At 37.8% G+C, this 18,490-nt stretch overlaps 1 protein-coding gene across 2 annotated transcripts in view; it reads left to right on the top strand.

Moving 5' to 3' along the window:
* SHC3 (SHC adaptor protein 3) overlaps positions 1–18,490 on the top strand; it is a 141,730-nt gene that overhangs the window by 21,896 nt on the left and 101,344 nt on the right. The window lies entirely within an intron of this gene.

Genomic DNA, 18,490 nt, shown 5'->3' with positions numbered 1-18,490 from the left:
GTCTGTTTCTGTTTTATAAGTAAGTTCATTTGTGTCATATTTTAGATTCCACATATAAATGATATCATACAGTATTTGTCCTTTTTGTTCCAATTTACTTCACTTAGTATGATAATCTCTAGGTCCATCCATGTTGCTGCAAATGGCATTGTTTCATTCTTTTCTATGGCTGAGTAAATTTCCATTATATCTATATATAGATATATATTTACCACCTCTTCTTTACCCATTCATCTGTCGACAGACATTTAGGTTACTTCCATGTCTTGGTTTATAAATAGTGCTGCTATGAACATTGGGGTGCATGTGTCTTTTTGAATTAACAGTTTTCTCTGTATATATGCCATGAGTGGGATTGCTAAATTATATGGCAACTCTATTTTTAGTTTTTAAAGGAACCTCCATCCTGTTTTCCACAGTGGCTGCACCATTTTACATTCCCATCAACAGTGTAGGAGGATCCCCTTTTCTCCACACTGTCTCCAACATTTGTTATTTGTAGAGAAGTTGCTCTTGAACACAAGAGTTTGTGATCAACTTGCTAAGATAGTTGGACCACAGCTAACTTCAGCAGTTCTAAAGGATTTTTCAAACCTAAAATTTCTGGAACAGAATTTTGCTTGAATTTAAAGTCCCCACACAGGAACTTCCCTGGTGCTCCAGTGGTTAAGAATCCACCTTCCAATGCAGGGAATGTGAGTTTGATCCCTGGTCAGGGAACTAAGATCCCACATGCATGGGGCAACTAAGCCCACGCACTGCAACTACTGAGCTCAACTCTCTAGAGCCCATGCGCCCCAACTAGAGAAGCCCGCACGCCACAATGAAGAGCCTGCGCACCGTGACGAAGGATCCCGAATGCTGCAATGATGATCCCAAGTGGCGCAGCTAACACGCTACACAACCAAATAATAAAATTTAAAAAACAAACAAACAAACAAAAAAACAGTTGCCACACATTCCATAAGTTGATGACATTTGAACTCTATTTGATAGTGGGTATAGTAGCCCTTACATGTGCTCACCATTGGGGTCACCCAATGGGGATTTGGATGAAAGAGGTGAAGTTCACAGCCTGCCCTGGGCCTTTGGGTTCTCACAGGTTGCTGAGTGATGATTCACCAAGTCAGAGATGAGACTCAGGCAGGAGCTCGTTTATAGTGTACTTTATGCCCCACATATTTAATTCAGATTTCTGGAGAACAGTTCATCACATGTGCCAGTTCTCCATAGAACCTGAAGCCATTCAAGTCAATAGGTGTCGGTGTCACTAACAACAAAATCCTAAAAAGAGATTCACTGACCTTTATTGCAAATCCAAAAGTCTGTACACAACCTTACTAAATATGGATACTTCTAGTTAATAATGTTTAGCTTTCTCTTATGAAGCAATACATGCTAATTGCAGAAAAAGTAGAAACTAGAGAAAAGGATAAAGAAAATTAAACTTACCTGTAATCACAATTTTTCATAGTAACTGCTATTAAGATTTCCATGATGATTTTTAACCTTTATTTTTACTTATGAAAAATTGAGATCAGGTTCAATGATTCTCCAAATTATTCAATATTATTAGAAGACATTTTTTTTTTTTTTGGCTGTGCCGTGTGGTTTGTGGGATCTTAGTTCCCCAACCAGGGATTGAACCTAGGCCCTTGGCAGTGAAAGGTAGTCCTAACTGCTGATGGCCAGGGAATTCTCTAGAAGACATGGTTTTTAATGATTGCATAATATTCTATCCCATTAAAGCATTATAACTTACTTAAACACTTTCTTATTTTTTAATATTTAGGCTATTTCCAATATTTATCACTATAAAAGCTTGTGTATTCAATCATTCATTCATTTACTCAGTAAATCGCACTGAGTTTATACTCAGGCCCTGTACAATTTCAGAGGGTACAAACTGGGGATAAAAAAAACCGGTTGTGGTCTTTTGCCTCATAGAGCTTACATTCTGGTTAGGAAGTCAGAAACAAATGAAATAAACAAGAAAATCAAATAAAGACAATTTAAAAACTAATCAAATAATTTAAAAATGCAGCCATGCCCAGAAGAGCCAAAATAATCTTGATAAGAAGAAAAATGTTAGAGGACTCACATTTTCTGATTTCAAGACAATATGATACTGGCTTAAGTATAGCTATATAGATCAATGGAATAGAATTGAGAGTCCAGAAATAAATCCATACATTTATGGTCAATTTATTTTTTACATAGGTTCCAACACTGTTCAATAGGGAATTGTCTTTTCAGCAGATGGTGCTAAGACAACTAGATATCCACATGCAAAAGAATGAAGTTGGACCCCTTCCCACATCATATATAAAAATAAACTCATGCTGGATCAAAGACTTTAAGAACTAAAACCACAAAACTCATAGAAAACACATAGGGGTAGATCTTTGTGATCATGGATTAAGCAATCATTTTTCAACTATGATACCAAAAGCATAAACAACAGAAGAAAAATAGATAAATTGAACTTCATTAAAATGAAAATTTTTGTGCTTCAAAGGACACTGTCAAGAAAGTGAAAAGACAACCAAAGAATGGGAGAAAATATTTGCAAATCATATGTCTGATAAGGGACTGACATCCAGAATATATAAGGAATTATTATAATTCAACATTAAAGACAAAAATAACTCAATTTAAAAAATGAGCAAAGGATTTGAACAGACATTTCTCCAAAAAAGACATACAGATGGCCAGTAATCACATGAAAAGATGCTCAACATCTTTAGTCATTAGGGAAATGCAAATCAAAACCACAATAAGATATCACTCCACACCCACTAGGATAGCTGAAATAAAAAAGACAAACAATATCGAGTGCTGTTGGTGAAGATGTGGAGGAATTGGAACTCATATGTTGCTGATGGGAATGTAAAATGCTACACCTGCTTTGGAAAAAGTTTTGGTGGTTTTTCAGAATGTTAAACATAGAGTTACCACATGACCCAGCAATTCCACTCCTATGTATACACCCAAGAGAACTGAAAGCATATGTTCACATGAAAACTTACATGAATGTTCATGGCAGCTTTCTTTATAATAGCCCCAAAGTGGAAATAACCCACATGTCCATCAGCTGCTGAATGGATACAATGGAATAGTATTCACCTAGGAAAAGGAATGAAATACCAACACATGCTGTAACATGGATGAGACTTGAAAACATGCTAAGTGAAAGAAGCCAGACACAAAAGGGCACATATTTATAATTGCATTTATATAGAATGTCCAGAATTGGCAATTCTGTAGAAATAAAAAGTAGGTTAGTGGTTGCCAGGAGCTAGGGTAGAGAGAGGGTGGAGACAGCTAATGAGTCTCTACCCAGGTTTATTTTGGGGGTGACAAAAATGTTCTGGAGTTAAATAGTGGGGAAGATTGTACAATATTGTGAATATACTAAAAATGACAATTGTACATGTTAAAAGGATGACTTTTTATAGCAGATGAATTACATCTCAATCAAACAGAATTGCTAAAAATGTGGGTATGTTAAATAAAATGAGCCAGAGGGAAGAGGGGACTTGATTTCATCAAGCATGTGAAGTCTGAATGTCAGAGCAGTCATCTAGGTGAAGAAAGGAGGAAAGTGTTTTAGATAACAGGGCACAGCGTGAAAGGTCTCAGGAGGGGTGTGTGGAGGGGCCATGCCTTTTCTGATGGGCCCCTCATTATTTCCTTAGATTAGGTGAAAGAGACTAGGCATTAAAATGAAAATAAAATCTCATTTCCGAGGCAATGAAGTTCATTGTAAAAATTATGATTTTCAGGTAAATAGTAAAATGAAAATAAATCACATCCTGCAGAGTTGGCAAAGAGGGAGGGGAAAGGGCTCTCACACACCATGAGCAGATGTATAAATCGGTACAAGTTTTATGAAAAGCCAATTGAAATACTTATCACAGGAGTGTGTTGTGGATGAATAATCAGTGTTCTGAATATAGTATAGGTAGCTTTCACTCACTGTGCCTGGCTTAATTAATGCCATTTGTTTAAAGTCCATGCTGTCTCGTGTATTTCTCACAATAATCGCATTTTACAGATGAGGAAAAAGAGACTCAAAAAGGCTCAGTGGTTTGCTGCAGTTCACGTAACCACGAGGTGTGTCTGTAACCTAGGGCAGTATGAATCCAAAGTCCACTCTTGTCTATCTAGCTGAATGCAGAAATATGCAAAGCTTCACAAGGCTTTGTCATTCGCCAGCCAGCAAAAGTGACATGTGCCTTTCTTAGAACTGTCTTCTTATGCTTTTAAAAGAACGGGAGACAGAGGAGTGAAATTTGAGGTTAGTGGTTTTTCTTGTTCATTTTTATATTGTAGCACTTGGCACATAGAAGCATTAAATACATGTTGAATTGTGTAATTATGGCATACTCGGCTTAAAAGAACACATGCCAGTTAACATACAGACTTAGAGATTAGGTGGCTAACTCATAGAATATATATTCATTTAAAAATTGTAATTAGTCATTGGGAAACTAAGTATGTGATTCAATTGGAAAACTGTCAATTAGCTGGCCTTTTAGGAAATGCACCTGTAATCCCAATTGAATGTTACCTGTATCCATTTCCAGGATACTGCTCTAGATGGGGAAAAATTGACACCTAGGTAAACTGGAGAAAATGTTGAAATTTATAGCAATACTATTATAGTCTTCTTTTCTCCATTCCTGAATTTTTTAAAAAACTTTTTATTTTGAAAGAATTACAGAATATTGTTACAAATATTTATTGTGCTTTTCACTCCTCTCTTCCTTTGCTGGGATCAGCATTCCCGTCCCCCACCTTGTTTTTTCGTATTGTTCTTTAACTTAAAATACACAGTCTCAGACACCCACTTGGATTAATATAGCTAAGTGAAAAGGCTTATTTAACAGTCAAATATCTAAATTCCAGAATAATTTCAGGGAAACACAATCAGAGAATGTTCAAGTACATTACATATCACAAACCACTGTAAATTGGTGCTAATAAGTGAAATGAAAAGTTAATGAAAAAATTATGATTCATGAGATTTCTGTATTATCAAATGAAGTGTTATAAGCTTTCTAGTTCTGATTACTGGAGGGATGTTGAAAGCATCTTTAACTTCGTTAGCCTTTAGTGAATACATTCACCAAACATTTATTTTGTACCCATTCCAGGTGAGTTATTAGGAATGCAAAGAGGAATAAAGACACGATCCTGCAGCATCTTCTGGGTGACCAAATGTGTAAATGGGTGCTAGAGCCTGCACTAGTTTAGGAGACAATGATGCAGGGCACTAACTCGACATTTTGGAGGCATCCTGGGATGTGAGGGAATTGATAGGGAGGGATGGCATGACAATGACAAAGAGCCCTAAAGATTTAAATTTTCTTCATTTTTAATTTTGGCAGCGTAACTTTGTTACATTCTCTGTGCAAATCCTGTGCCGTGATAAAATGGTGAAAAGGCATCATGCAAACAGGCAAAGAGGTCCATGGCAGCAGAACACAAATAGCGCTCTCATACAATAAGGGATGTTATTATTTGAGGGGGGAGGGGCATTTTCTGGGTGTCTGATATTTGATGTGGATCGTTAAGGATTGGAAGGGATCTGAGAAGGGGAAGTGGAAGGGAGGGGAGGAAAGAAGGGATTGCAGGAAGCAGTTCATTGCATATATGGACACAGGAGGTGTGAGAAGGTGGGGTGGAGAAGGCGGTGATGAAAAATTCAGTTTGGTGAGGAGTATGGGTATGGAGTTAGTGCATGAAGCCCAAAAGGCAGGTGAAGGATAGAACAATTATTTATTTATATTTATTACCTACTTTCCTGACTAGAATGGACCCTCAGTCAGTGCACGACCTCACCTATCCTGTTCGCTCGTGTCCTACCATCTGCTTAGACTAGTTCTGGCACAGAGTGGGGGCTCTGCCAACATTTAGAGAATGAATGACGTGGTTGAAGAGTCTTCTTTGTCAATTACAGAGATAAGCTGTTGCATATAGTTGAGGTTCTTTCAGTTTTCATTGCTGTACCATCAATCACCATATTTTGTGAATATATTACTATTTATTTATTCATTATACCATTGATGGATATTTGGTTTTCCTTCAGTTTGGGACTATTATGAATAGTGCTACTATGAATATTTTCATACATTTCTTTTGGTGGCAGATGGATTTATTTCTCTTGGAGTGGAATTGCTGGATCACAGGGTATGCACATATTCAGTTTCAGAAGAAAATGCCAAACAGTTTTCCCAAGTGTTTGCCCTAATTTACACTCCTGCCAGCAGTGAAAGAGTTCCTGTTGCTCCACATCCCCTCGCACTCTTGATATTATATTTTCCACTTTACCACTAGAGTGGGTGTGTAGTGTGTGCATTGTGGTTCAATGAGCAGTTACCTGATGACTAATGAAACCGATCACCTTTCAATTGTGTATTTTCCCCTTGAAGTTACCTTAAAATGTAATGCACAGTTTAAACTAGCTTTAGTATCTGATGTTAGTCAGTATTCTAGTCCAAAGGAGACAAGAGCCTCACCACCTTTCATTTCTCTTCATTGCCATCCTCCCTCTGCTATGCTCCTTCTACCTTCCGTGTCTACATAGAACTTTAGAACAGATTATTACATAGAACAGATTATTATTATATTAAGATGCAGCCATAAGATGTTTAGACTTAACAGTTAATTTCATTGATTATTAAATATTGCATCCTAGTTCTCATTTCTTTTTCTAGGATTTATTTTAATTCTTGCTGAGTACAACCTCAAGTAATTCTTTCAAGGGAGTTTCTGTGCAGTAAACTTTCTGAATCTATGTGCATCTGAGAATGTTCTCTACCTGTCCCCCTCCACAGTGTAGTTTAGCTGGGTGTTGAATTCTAGGTTCAAAAATTATCTTCCTTCAGAATTTTGAAGATGTTGCTCCATTGTCTTTTTGTATCTGAAATTGTGGATGAGAGGTCTACTGTCCATCTGCTCATTCTTTTATCTATGTATTCATGTATGTATGTATTTTAAACTGTGTTAAAATATACAAACAGAAAATTTACCATTTTAAGTGCACAGTTCAGAAGGCATTAACTACCTTCACATTTTTGTGTCTAATTCTTTTTTAAGTAATTGAATGTTCATCTCCAACTCCCAAACTTTCTAGAATTTCTTCTTTATCTTTGTTCTGACATTACACCAAGACTTGGGAGTTTTTGTTCATTTGTTCTTTTAGTCTTTTTTTTGTGTGTGTGTGGGGCTGCACTGTGTGGCTTGCGGGATCTTAGTTCCCCGCCCAGGGATCGAACATGTCCCCTGCAGTGGAAGCGTAGAGTCCTAACCACTGGACCACCAGGGAATTCCCTGTTCTTTTAATCTTGCTTAGCACTTGTTGGAACATTTCAAAGGAGAAATTGAGTCTTCTCTATTACTTCTCTGTATTCTGATGCCTGCATCTTATATTGATGGGTGTTGAAATGTCTGAATCTATCTTCAATGTCTTTTAAAATTTCTTTTACTCATCCCCAGTCTTTGTACCTTTATCCTGTTGGTGTTTAGTGTGGTCGGTTCCTCAGTCTCCATTTGCTCTTTCCACATATGTAGCAGCAATGGATTTCAGGAACTGTGCCCATCTCTAGGTGTGGTCTTGATTACTCTAAGTCAGTCGTTGTAATCATAGTCCCCCTGTAAGCAGTTAGCTCAAGAACCAGGATGAAGCCTGAACGAGGCATTCTCTTGGCAACATCCTCTTGATGCTGTCTGTGCTCATCATTGTTCCTGTGTCAGTCCTCTGCTGTGCACACAGTGTTTGGTCCACTGATATGCCCCTTCTTCTGCTTTCCATTGTAATTAGGGATTCACCTACTCTTTATAGCTCTTCTGCCAGTACTGGGAATTTGAGTGGAAGGGGGAGGCTGCAGCGTGCATGCAGGCAGCTAACATCATCCAGAACTTTTATCAATTTTTAAACAGAAAAAAAATTCTCATTCATAATATGAATGCACTTCCTTCTTAATTTCCTTGGCTTAGTTAAGCCTATTTGTATTTTGGGGTGATGCCCCACTGTTAGGGAAAGGATATGTGTTGCCAGCTCTGCGTGCCCATCATAAATGGAGTGAGTGCTTGTCTCCCACCCCAGAGAGCTGAGTCCTGTTTGAAGCTCAGCTCAGGTTCACACCAGGAAGTCCCTGTCTCTGTCAGATGCTTCACTGAGACAAAGGGAGCTTGTTATATAATTTTTTTAAAATTACCAAAGCAATGAATACTTATGAACTTTGGAAAATATAGAAAATATAGTTTATGGATTTTCAGGATGAGTTGATATTATATTTAAAAACCCAATAAGTATATTTAAAATATATATTTTAAAAAATGGTCAAAAAACAAATCCCCTTTAATCCCACAACATAAAGTTATCCCTAGGCAGCAGGTGATTGAGATCAAGAGTTTGGGTCCGATATGACATGATCTGGGTTCAAATCTTGGCTCTTCTGTGACCCTGTAAGATCAGCATTTCACCTTTCTAAGGACTGGTTTTCCAAGTGTGGCCTCTGACCAGATATCAGCATCAGACCCCATGCAGACCTACTGAGTCAAAAACTCTGTGATGGGGAGGGCCTAGCACTCTGGGCTCAACAAGCCCAGGTGCTTCTAACGTATGCTCAGTTTTGAGAACCATTACTCTAAGCATGGTTTATTTCATTTGCCCTTTACTTATGTAATTATTTGTAACTGCATAAGTAATACATGGGTACATTCTTGCTGAAAAAAATTATGTCACATAGAGTGAAAAAGCAAAAGTCCCTCTTCACAACAGTCAGGTATAAGATTCCTTCCCAGTGATCACTGCAGTTACCAGTTTGCTGCCTGTTCTTGCAGATCTTTTTGTCTGTGCATATACATGCATCTATGCAGACATACATGCTACTAGGAATATGTAGTTTTGTGGGTTTTCCTTTTTTGGTTTTAACATAAATGGTTTCATACTTTCCCGAAGTTTTTACTATTATTATTATTTTACTTGCCTTGGGAATTTTTCAAAAACAGATCCATTAAAAAATTACTTCTTGGATCAACCATGATTTAACTTCTTTCTAATACAATCGCACAGTAAAAATCTTTGCACATGTCCACTCCTAAAATGTGTGAGAATCTCCCTCGAGTAATTTTCCACAAGAGAAGTTTTGTATCAAAAGAGAAGAGTGCACATCTAAATTTTTGAGGCATTCTCTGAAATGCTTGTACCAATTATGGTCCCACCAACAGTAAATAAGCACTGTTTCATCTCATTTCCACCAACACTAATGTCATTAAACTTTGCAATTTTTGCCAATTTTCAATTTCTTGTTGCGGTTTAAACTGCATAGCTTTGAGTGCCAATGAAGTTGAATATATCTTCACATGTTTGGTGGTCACCTGGGTATGTCCTGGAAATTCCCTCTTCATACTCTGCCTCCGTTTCCACATTGTACAATGGAGCTAGTGATAGCACCTGTTGTGTGGGGATAGCACCTGTTGTGTGCAAGGATCACCACTCAAAATGGTCAGCACCATGTGTGGCGCATAGTGAGTGCTTAATAAATGTTTGCTCTTAATGATTAACATTTTGGTATAATTACTTCCATTTTTTATATGTAGCTTTTGAAAGACCGGGTTATTATCATACTATATAGTTTTTAAAAATTGACTATGTTGCATTCTTTTCTCAGTATTTATACAGTCTTCATAAATATGTGATGATGACATAGTCCATCCAATAGCTTCACCACACTGGCCCTCGTCTCCTGAGGACGGTTTAGTTTGTGTCTTTGTTGTTCTTATAGTAAATAATAGTTGATAAAGCATCTTTGTGTATGAAGCTTTTTTAGGAGTGAGGATCATTAAGACACATTCCTTATAATTTCAGCAATGATGTTTCTGGAGCAAACGAACAGAGCCTCTTTATATGTATAGAAAAATTATTTTCTATGTGGTTGTACAGATTAAAAATATTTTTATTATAAGGTTAATGCATCTACTCTTTTTGTATTTGTTACACACACACACACACACACACACATGAAAATCCAACCATCCTTAATGATATAACATCAAAGTACGAGGCCACTTCTCTCCTTCAGCATACTCCCTGTGGCATGCCAGGTGTGTATCGTATCCTTTATCAATATAAGCACATACACACACACACACACACACACACACACACACACACACACAGAAAGAGAAATGTGGATGTGTGTTTGATTAGGCAGAGAAAATATGAGGAAAAAGAAGGCATTTATCTAGATTATTATTGTTAAAAAAAAAGACAATATGGCCCTGCTTTTTTTTTTAACATTTGCAGACTTTTTTTTTTTTTTTATGGTTTACCCTTCTATTACTCAGGTTGATGGAATTTCAAGCTAGACTTTATCTTTCTTTAAATACCGTCCTTTGCAGATGGATCCTCACGGTGAAAATTCAGATCTGCCCATGGTCCTGAAGAACAAGCACTAAGGCTCAGGAAACAACCCCAACTCCCCCTGAAGGCCCAAGAAGGGTGGGCACAGCTTTGAAAGTCTGGGTGTTTCTCAATGCCCTGAGGGTGGGCACAGTGGTATCTCTGTCTCCCCGAAGAGTGAGGAGCGTATTTGTAATCTGAATATTGCTTGCCAGTTTGTGAAGCACACTACACTCTAACTGTGCAAGAGGCTCTGCCCCTCAGGTTCCAGAGGGCCCAAGCAACATGCAAGAGTGGGATAAATTTCGGGGCCTGGGAGTTGTCGGTTCAGAGTGGCAGGTTTCAGTGAGCACTACAAACCTTCCCTGGCCTCTCAGCCCTCCTGCGAGTCCAGTTTTCTGTTGTTCTAGGACCCGGTCCCTCAGTCCTTAAATTCCTGCATCCCATGGGGAAGTTTTGCAATTCGGGCTCCAAAATGTGTCCCCATCCCCCAGACCCCTTCCCTCCCTAAAACTCCTGGTAGGGCAAGGAAAAATACGCCTGCTAGGACAATTCTGATGTCCCCCTTGTCCTTAGACACTCACGGCCGAGGCTCTGGGTCTCCAGGTCTCTGTAGACCTCTGAGATGGCAGCTCCTGGCTCTCCGGGTGAGGAGAGAGCCATCAGAATCAGTGGAGGGTGACAGACCTGTGACTAATCTTTCCCAACTCATTTTTGGCTTCCTGCCCTTTCCGTTCATTTGTAGCTGGCGCAGGCACACAGTTGCCAAGAAACGTCTTTATCAAGACCCTCTTTTACAAAATAATGGCTTTTGTCTTAGTGCTATCGGCGGTTATCGCTCTTTTCTTATGTATTGAAGGCACAACATTTTCCCTTATTTTCCTCCTGCCCCAAATTGAATTGAGTTTTCTTTCAGGATCTTTGTAAGTTGCAGTTCTTTTTCTGAGGGCTCTGGATTCTTGCCTACACACCCCATTATTTCTTTGAACTCCTTTTAAAAAAAATTTCTTTGAATTCTTGAACAAGCTGGCTCAGTTTATTCTATCAGTGACACTTATTTCTGTTATAGGAACTCTGTCTCCAACCCTAGATGTTTTTGCTTTTAATGTTTCTCATCCAGAAAGCTGATTTTATTCTGAGCTCTTAAGTTATTATTGCTAATAATAGTGCTGTTTGCCCATATTCCTCTGTTTCCTGGAGAAATTCTTCAGACACAATTGCAAATACTTTATTTTAATATTGTGAACGTGGGTTTTCACAAAGTCCATTTACCAATGTTATGCCATCAGTTTCCTAAGATTTGGGATGTTCTGAGACCCTACCTGGGGGCTGTGTCCAAGGCTTATTGCAGAAAACAGGAGCCAAAAGCCACAAAGTCCTGGGACCCTCAAGGTTAGCTGGAGTTTGAAAAAAATAAAACACACTGAAACATATGCCATTTTTAGCAAAGTATGAACTGTAGCTGAGCCCTCAGCCCCATGTATAAAGGTACCTCTAGGAACCTGGCCTCAAGTGTACAAATAATATTACTGGTATCTTGAGCCAAATGTATGCCAGGAGTTATGTGAAATACTTTACAGGTGAGTTTTATACTCATGGCAAATTCAGGACATAGATATTGACATCACCATTCTTGTTTAAGGAAAACAAGACTCTGGGAGATTTATTTCAAAAAACTAAGCCTTCAACTATTAAATGGAAAAACCAAGATTTGAACTTACATAGCCTGCATACAACACTGATCAGATAAAGAAAGTTCAGAAAGTTAGATCAGTCTTTATACAGATAAATCTCAGACCTAAGTGGACATCAAAATCCATAGAGAGCTTGCAGTAAGTTAGGGACTTGTATTTCTAACAAGTTCCCAGATGCTGCTACTGGACAGGGGACCACACATAGAAAGTCACTGCCTCAGATTAACAGTTCACATGGACAGTGCTTCGTGGTCTCTCCTTCAATTTCCTAGCAATTTGTCTTTCATCCTGGCTCTGGCACATTTCTTTTGCTGCCACATGGTGTAGCTGTCAAAGGATGACCAGAAACTGTAAGGTCTTCAAAGTCACAATACCTGTTCAAATTCTCTCTACCTGAGCATCCTAACAGGTGCAGATAAGTGTTTATTAATTGTGGCATGAATGATGTAGGGTCTTGTTACCTGTTGTTAGTAAACAAATGCTTATATTATTAATAGCTATGATTTAATTATTACTTAAGCATTTTACAGTCATTTAATAGATGTTTCTTTGCTCAGTACCAGAAGCCTAAAAGGCAAATTACTCAGTAGGCTAACAAAATATTGAAGATATAATAGACTTTTCTTCAGGTCTAGATGGACAACATCCCCATTTATGGGCAATGCTTGAAAATTCAAGCCTGGGTTTACCATAATTCCAAATGAAATTTGAAAGGGGCCTCTAATAGGCCCTGAAGCTAGAAATCACCAGGGTTAATTATTCATAAATTCTTCTAAACTCCTCTGGCCAGAAAGGTATGGGGACTGAGGAACAGTTACTGTTAACAGTGCAGCTCTCAGAAGCTGCGTTGGAGCTTGTGACTCCTAGAGAGTAGACAGTCCAGGCAATTCCACCAAAACTCCCAGGTCTGTGACTTGGCCTGCCTGGGATCACACACCCATCCTTGACCAATTGCTGAGGCTTGGGGATGGAATTCAAAGACGCCCATGATAGGAATAGCCTACCTGAGAGGTGTGGCTGGTTTCACTAACCACTTCACTTTCCATTGCATTACCAGAACAAGGTAGCTCTCCAGAAGATTCAGGAGGGCTGTTCCAGATCCCTTGTAATTTGAGATACCAGATGACCTTAATCACTTTGTGATCAATTCTACATCATAGCTTGGAGGTCCAATTTTATTAAGTATGGTCTTTTTCTTTTGGTGGAAAATATTTTTATTTTTTCCTCATTTTGTAATTGTATGATTAATAAATGAACATGTTTTTGTTATAAAATGTCTAAATAATGTAGAAGTATTCAGGGATAATACTCCTTCCTAATCATTCCTCCTTCCCACTGCTCTCCCCAGCAGTATCTGCGCCATCTTTGTCTCTTCTCTGTGCCTTTATGTCTTCAAAAGTGGACCCAGTGAACCAAGCATCCTTTTGTTCACACCCTTAAGTGGTCCCCTCTCCTTGAATCTGGACTGACACTGTGACTTGCTTTAACCAGTAAAATGTGGAGGAAGTCACAGTGTTTCTTTGAGACTAAGCTTAAATCATTTTAAAAATGGCTGCTTTTGGAACCACAGTTTGGATGTGCCCTAAGTGTTTAACTATACATTTATTGATCAACATTTGAGGAGGGGATTCAAATTTTCACTCTTTAGAGGCAATGAAGTAATGAATATTTTGCATGTACAATTTCATGCACTTATGCATGAATAGAGACCTACAAATAACATTACTGGGTAAAAGGCAAGCACATTTTCCATATCCATGGATACTTCCAAATAGTCTTCCAAAAAGTTTTCACCAAATTACACTGTTACAAGAATGTGTGACAGGGCCCATTTTCCTGCCTCCTCACCCAACTCACTATTCTGCTGGGTGAAAAATTGTATCTCTTTCTGGTATTATTTTAATTTCTCTGATCCATCCATCTGGGCACTCGTCTTTACAGATGCATGTTGGCCAATTGTCTTTCTTCCTCTGCGAATCTTCTGTTTGTATCCTTTGCCCATTTTGTCTATTAAGTTGATGGGCTTGCTTAAATTTTTTGTGTTTGTTTTGGATTTTTCTCAGTCTTTCACTTGCCTTTTCATATTGTTTATATCATTTGTCTTTTTCTTCAAAAATGATTAATTTTCATGAGCTCACTTATGGCCTTTGAGTTTTAGGTCTTTTGATAGAAATATAATTTTCTATTTCTTGTAATGTTTCAATAATTTTATTTCTTAGCTTTAGCTCTTTAATCATTTTGTGATTACTTTTGTGCATGGGGTTAGGTGAGCATTTTGGAGAGGGCATGCCTTTCATACATAACACACACCTTATACACCATACACAACAGCTGTGGGCAGGGCTGTCTAGATAGATCTTTTCCTAATGTACAGCTAGTCAAATCCCCACACTTGCTGACTGGTTTATCTTTTCTTTAGTGACACCCACAGATCTGTATACCTTTTTCTTCTCAGCCCCATTCTAGTCCCTTGCATGATTTGTCTATTCCCATGTCAATGTCACATAACTTTCACCAGTTACTTTTCATTTTTATTTTCTTCAGAAATTTGTGTTCTTAAGGATCCTCCTTTTTGATATAAGTTTTGGAATTAATTTTTCTAGTTCTGGGGGTAAAGTCCTGTTGGGACTTTAATTGACATCACAGTGAAATTATAGATGAATTTGGAGGAGGATTGGCATGTTTTTAGTATTAAATCATCCAATCCAGAAATCATGGTATGTCTTTCCATATAAGCAGGTTTTAAAAAATTTACTCATCCTTCATTAAAGGTTTTTTCAACTTAATCTCGCAAATTTCTTGTTTATTTCATGTTTCTTGTTTCTTTTGATTGTAAATGGGATACTATTTCCCTGCTTTCTTTTGTTAGCATTTGCCTGATTTGAATGTTTTATCTTCTTAGTATTTTCTTTGTCAGTTTATTTAACACACATATATCCTTTTTATATCTTTATTGGAGTATAACTGCTTTACAATGTTTTGTGTTAGTTTCTGCTGTACAACAAAGTGAATCAGCTGTATGTATACATATATCCCTATATTCCCTCCCTCTTTAGCCTCCCTCCCACCCTCCCTATTCCACCCCTCTAGGTGGTCACAAAGCATCAATCTGATCTCCCTGTGCTATGCAGCAGCTTACCGCTAGCCATCCATTTTACATTTGGTAGTGTATATATGTCAGTGCTACTCTCTCACTTCATCCCAGCTTCCCTTTCCACCCCATGTCCTCAAGTCCATTCTCTACATCTGCGTCTTTATTCCTGCCCTGCCACTGAGTTCATCAGTACACACACATATTTTTAATCAGTGTGAAAGTCTTTGACTTTTAATTAGTGGGTTTGATCCATTCATGATTGTTGTGACCAATGAGGTGTTTGGACCTATCACTGATGTTTTGTTTAATGTTTTTTCTTTCCCTTTCATTTGTGCGTTTTAATTTTTTTCCTTCTTTTTGCTGGTGGGGCTATTTAGTTTGGAAGTTGATCATTTCATTCTTATTTTTATAGTGCCTTACAATTTCTTACACATGTATGTAAACTTACATTTTTCTACTGCTACCTAGAATTTGTTCTGGCCCTACTTTCACAAAACACAACTGCCTTTAGCAAGCTTCCCTCATCCTCTTCAACCACTCTTTTTGATCTGTCCCCTACCAGCCCTGTTGAGGTCTTCTGAGATTTTAGCTCCCCATCATTGTAAAAAAAATATTTGGAGTTATGCATCAATAATTATTAAGTCATAAGGCATACCTGTAAATTTTTTTGATTCTTTTCATATCATTGTTTCTCGTAGCCCACATCCTTCTGTTTCTTGTATTCCCATTTTCCTGGAATAATTCTTTCAGAGAGCATCTGTGGGTGGTTAACTTTCTGAGTCTTTGTTTTGCCCTCCCACTTGAATGGTAGTTTGGATGGATATAAGATTCTTGGCTTAGTACTTCTCAGTCTTCTGATGTTATTTGTTTTCATGTATTTGATGCTGAAAGAGAACTTTCTTTGTAAGTAACCTATTTTCTTTCCCCCTCATGGAATGTTTTCAGAATGTTTCTCTCTTGGTCCTTTTGTACTGAAATATGAAAAAAGTGGATCTTTCTTCATATTTCTTCTTGAGCCTTGTAGCCTCCCTACAATACTATAAATTTTACTCTCTTTGTTCTTAAATATTTCTTTCCCTCTACTTTTTTCTTTTCTTTTCCTGGAATTCCTGTGAGGTTGATGCAGGGACTTCTGCATCTAAATTCCACAAATGTACACTCTCTTTTGTATTTTAATCTCTTTGGCGCTAGGAGGTTGTCTTCAGTTCTGGGAGGTTTTCTAGGCTCCATTGTCCAGGCTTTCACAATTCTTCAGTTTTGTACATCTCTGGAGCCCATTGATTGAATTTTCTATGTAGTAAAAACCAGGTAGACATGGGATGGAAAAATCAAACTCTCATTCCCTGTGGTTACCAAAACTTAGAAAATAATGCCTCAGAATACACTGAAGAAAAAAAGTGTAGGAGATATATATATATAAATAAAATAAAATTAGATAGTCTTATTAAATGTGGTAAATAATATCTGAAATGGAAACAACTCTAATGTTTATGGATACAAAAACTTAATAATAAATGTAATTCTCTTCAAGGTAATATATGAAATTTTGATCGTAATCCAAATAGTTTTTGAGGGCAGGAGAACTTGACAAAATGATCTTAAAGTTCTCAAGGAAAAATATATACAAGAGACACAGAAATTGACAAATGACATAGAATAGAGTTTAGGTAAAAGTCCATACAGAAATAGGAATTTGATATACCACAAAATTGGCACATCAATCCAGGAAGACATGGATGAATTATTAAATCAGTGGTACTGATATAAGTAATAGTCCATTTGGAGGCTAGTATTATAATTCATGTCATAGCCTGTATAGACAAATTCCAAATCGATAAAAAAGGTAAATGAAAAACATTAAAGTGAATGTATAGATAAATGATTAATATTGTTAAAATAAAATTTGGGAGAATATTGTAAGAATCTAGGGACACAAGACCTTCTTAAGCAAGACAGGGCATTCCAAAGCCATACAGAAAAGGATAGACATGTGATCACAGTAATTATTACCATATTTCTACAGTAACAATTCTTTTAGGTAAAATGTAGAAACTGGCCATCAAAAGAAAAATGACTGAATGGGAGATTAATATCACATTAATCTATAAGAAAAAGATAAAAAACTTAATAGAAAATTGGGCCAAAGATATGAATAGTCAATTAACAGAAAAAGAAGTGCAAATAGCCAATAAACAAATGAAAAAACTACATAATCTTATTAGATATCAAAGAGATTCAAATTAAAACAAAACAAAAAAAAGAAATCTTTGCCCATGAGAGGCAAAGGTTCAAAAGACTGATGCTGTCCACTGTTATGAAGGATAGAGAAATAAACTTTCTTAGACATTGGTGCTGAGAGAACAAATTGCTACAGCCCCTTGGGAGGGTAACTCAACTCGGCGATGGTGGTGGTGGTGTTCACGTAGGACTGCAAACGTGGTGGTGGTGGTCATCATGTAATTCCCTGAAGTTGGTCATGGTCTTCATGTAACTGTGACAGCAGTGGAGGTACTGACATATCTGTGAAGGTAGTGGTGGTAATCATATAACTCTGAGAAGTTAGTCTACATGTTACTCTGTTACATTTGTCATGGTATTCACATGGCTTTGCGTTAGTGTTGGAGGTGGTATTCACAAGAATCTGTGACACTGGTTGTGGTCACGTTCATATAACACTGCAGAGTTGGCTGTGTTATTCAAATAATTCTGCAAAGTTGTTGTTGGAGGTATTCATGTGACTCTGCAATAATCAAGGTGATAGTATTCATCTAACTCTGCAATGTTGGTCATGTTATTGGTTATTCTGTGAAGTGGGTGCAGGTGGTCTTCACATAACTCTGCTGTGGTGGCCATGATATTCACATAACTGCAATGGTGTGGTGCTGATGATATTCAATTGATGTTGGATGTTGGTTATGGTATTTATACAACCTGTGGTGTTGGTTGTGGTAGTCACATAACTCAGTGGTTTCGTTGGTGGTAGTCTTCCCATAACCTCATCATTGGCTGTCTATTCCCAAAGCTCTGTGACTTTGGTCATGGTATCCACATAACCCTGTCATGGTGGGGGTGTTTGCATACACATAATCAGCAACTGTGGTAGGTGCGTTCATGTGGTTTTATGATGTTGTTGCTGATGTTATTTCCATGGCTCTGTGGTTGGCCAGGTGTTCACATTTCACATACTACCATGGTGGGGGCAGAGGTGGTGTATGATGAGGCAACCCAAGATGGCTGTTCTTTGTTCTTTGTGCATTCCCTGCTTGACCAGTACTTGCTTCACTTACA

The sequence above is a fragment of the Delphinus delphis genome, chromosome 6, assembly GCF_949987515.2.
Source record: "Delphinus delphis chromosome 6, mDelDel1.2, whole genome shotgun sequence".
Classification (NCBI taxonomy): Eukaryota; Metazoa; Chordata; class Mammalia; order Artiodactyla; family Delphinidae; genus Delphinus; species Delphinus delphis.
This window is presented reverse-complemented; position numbering and strand designations above follow the sequence as displayed.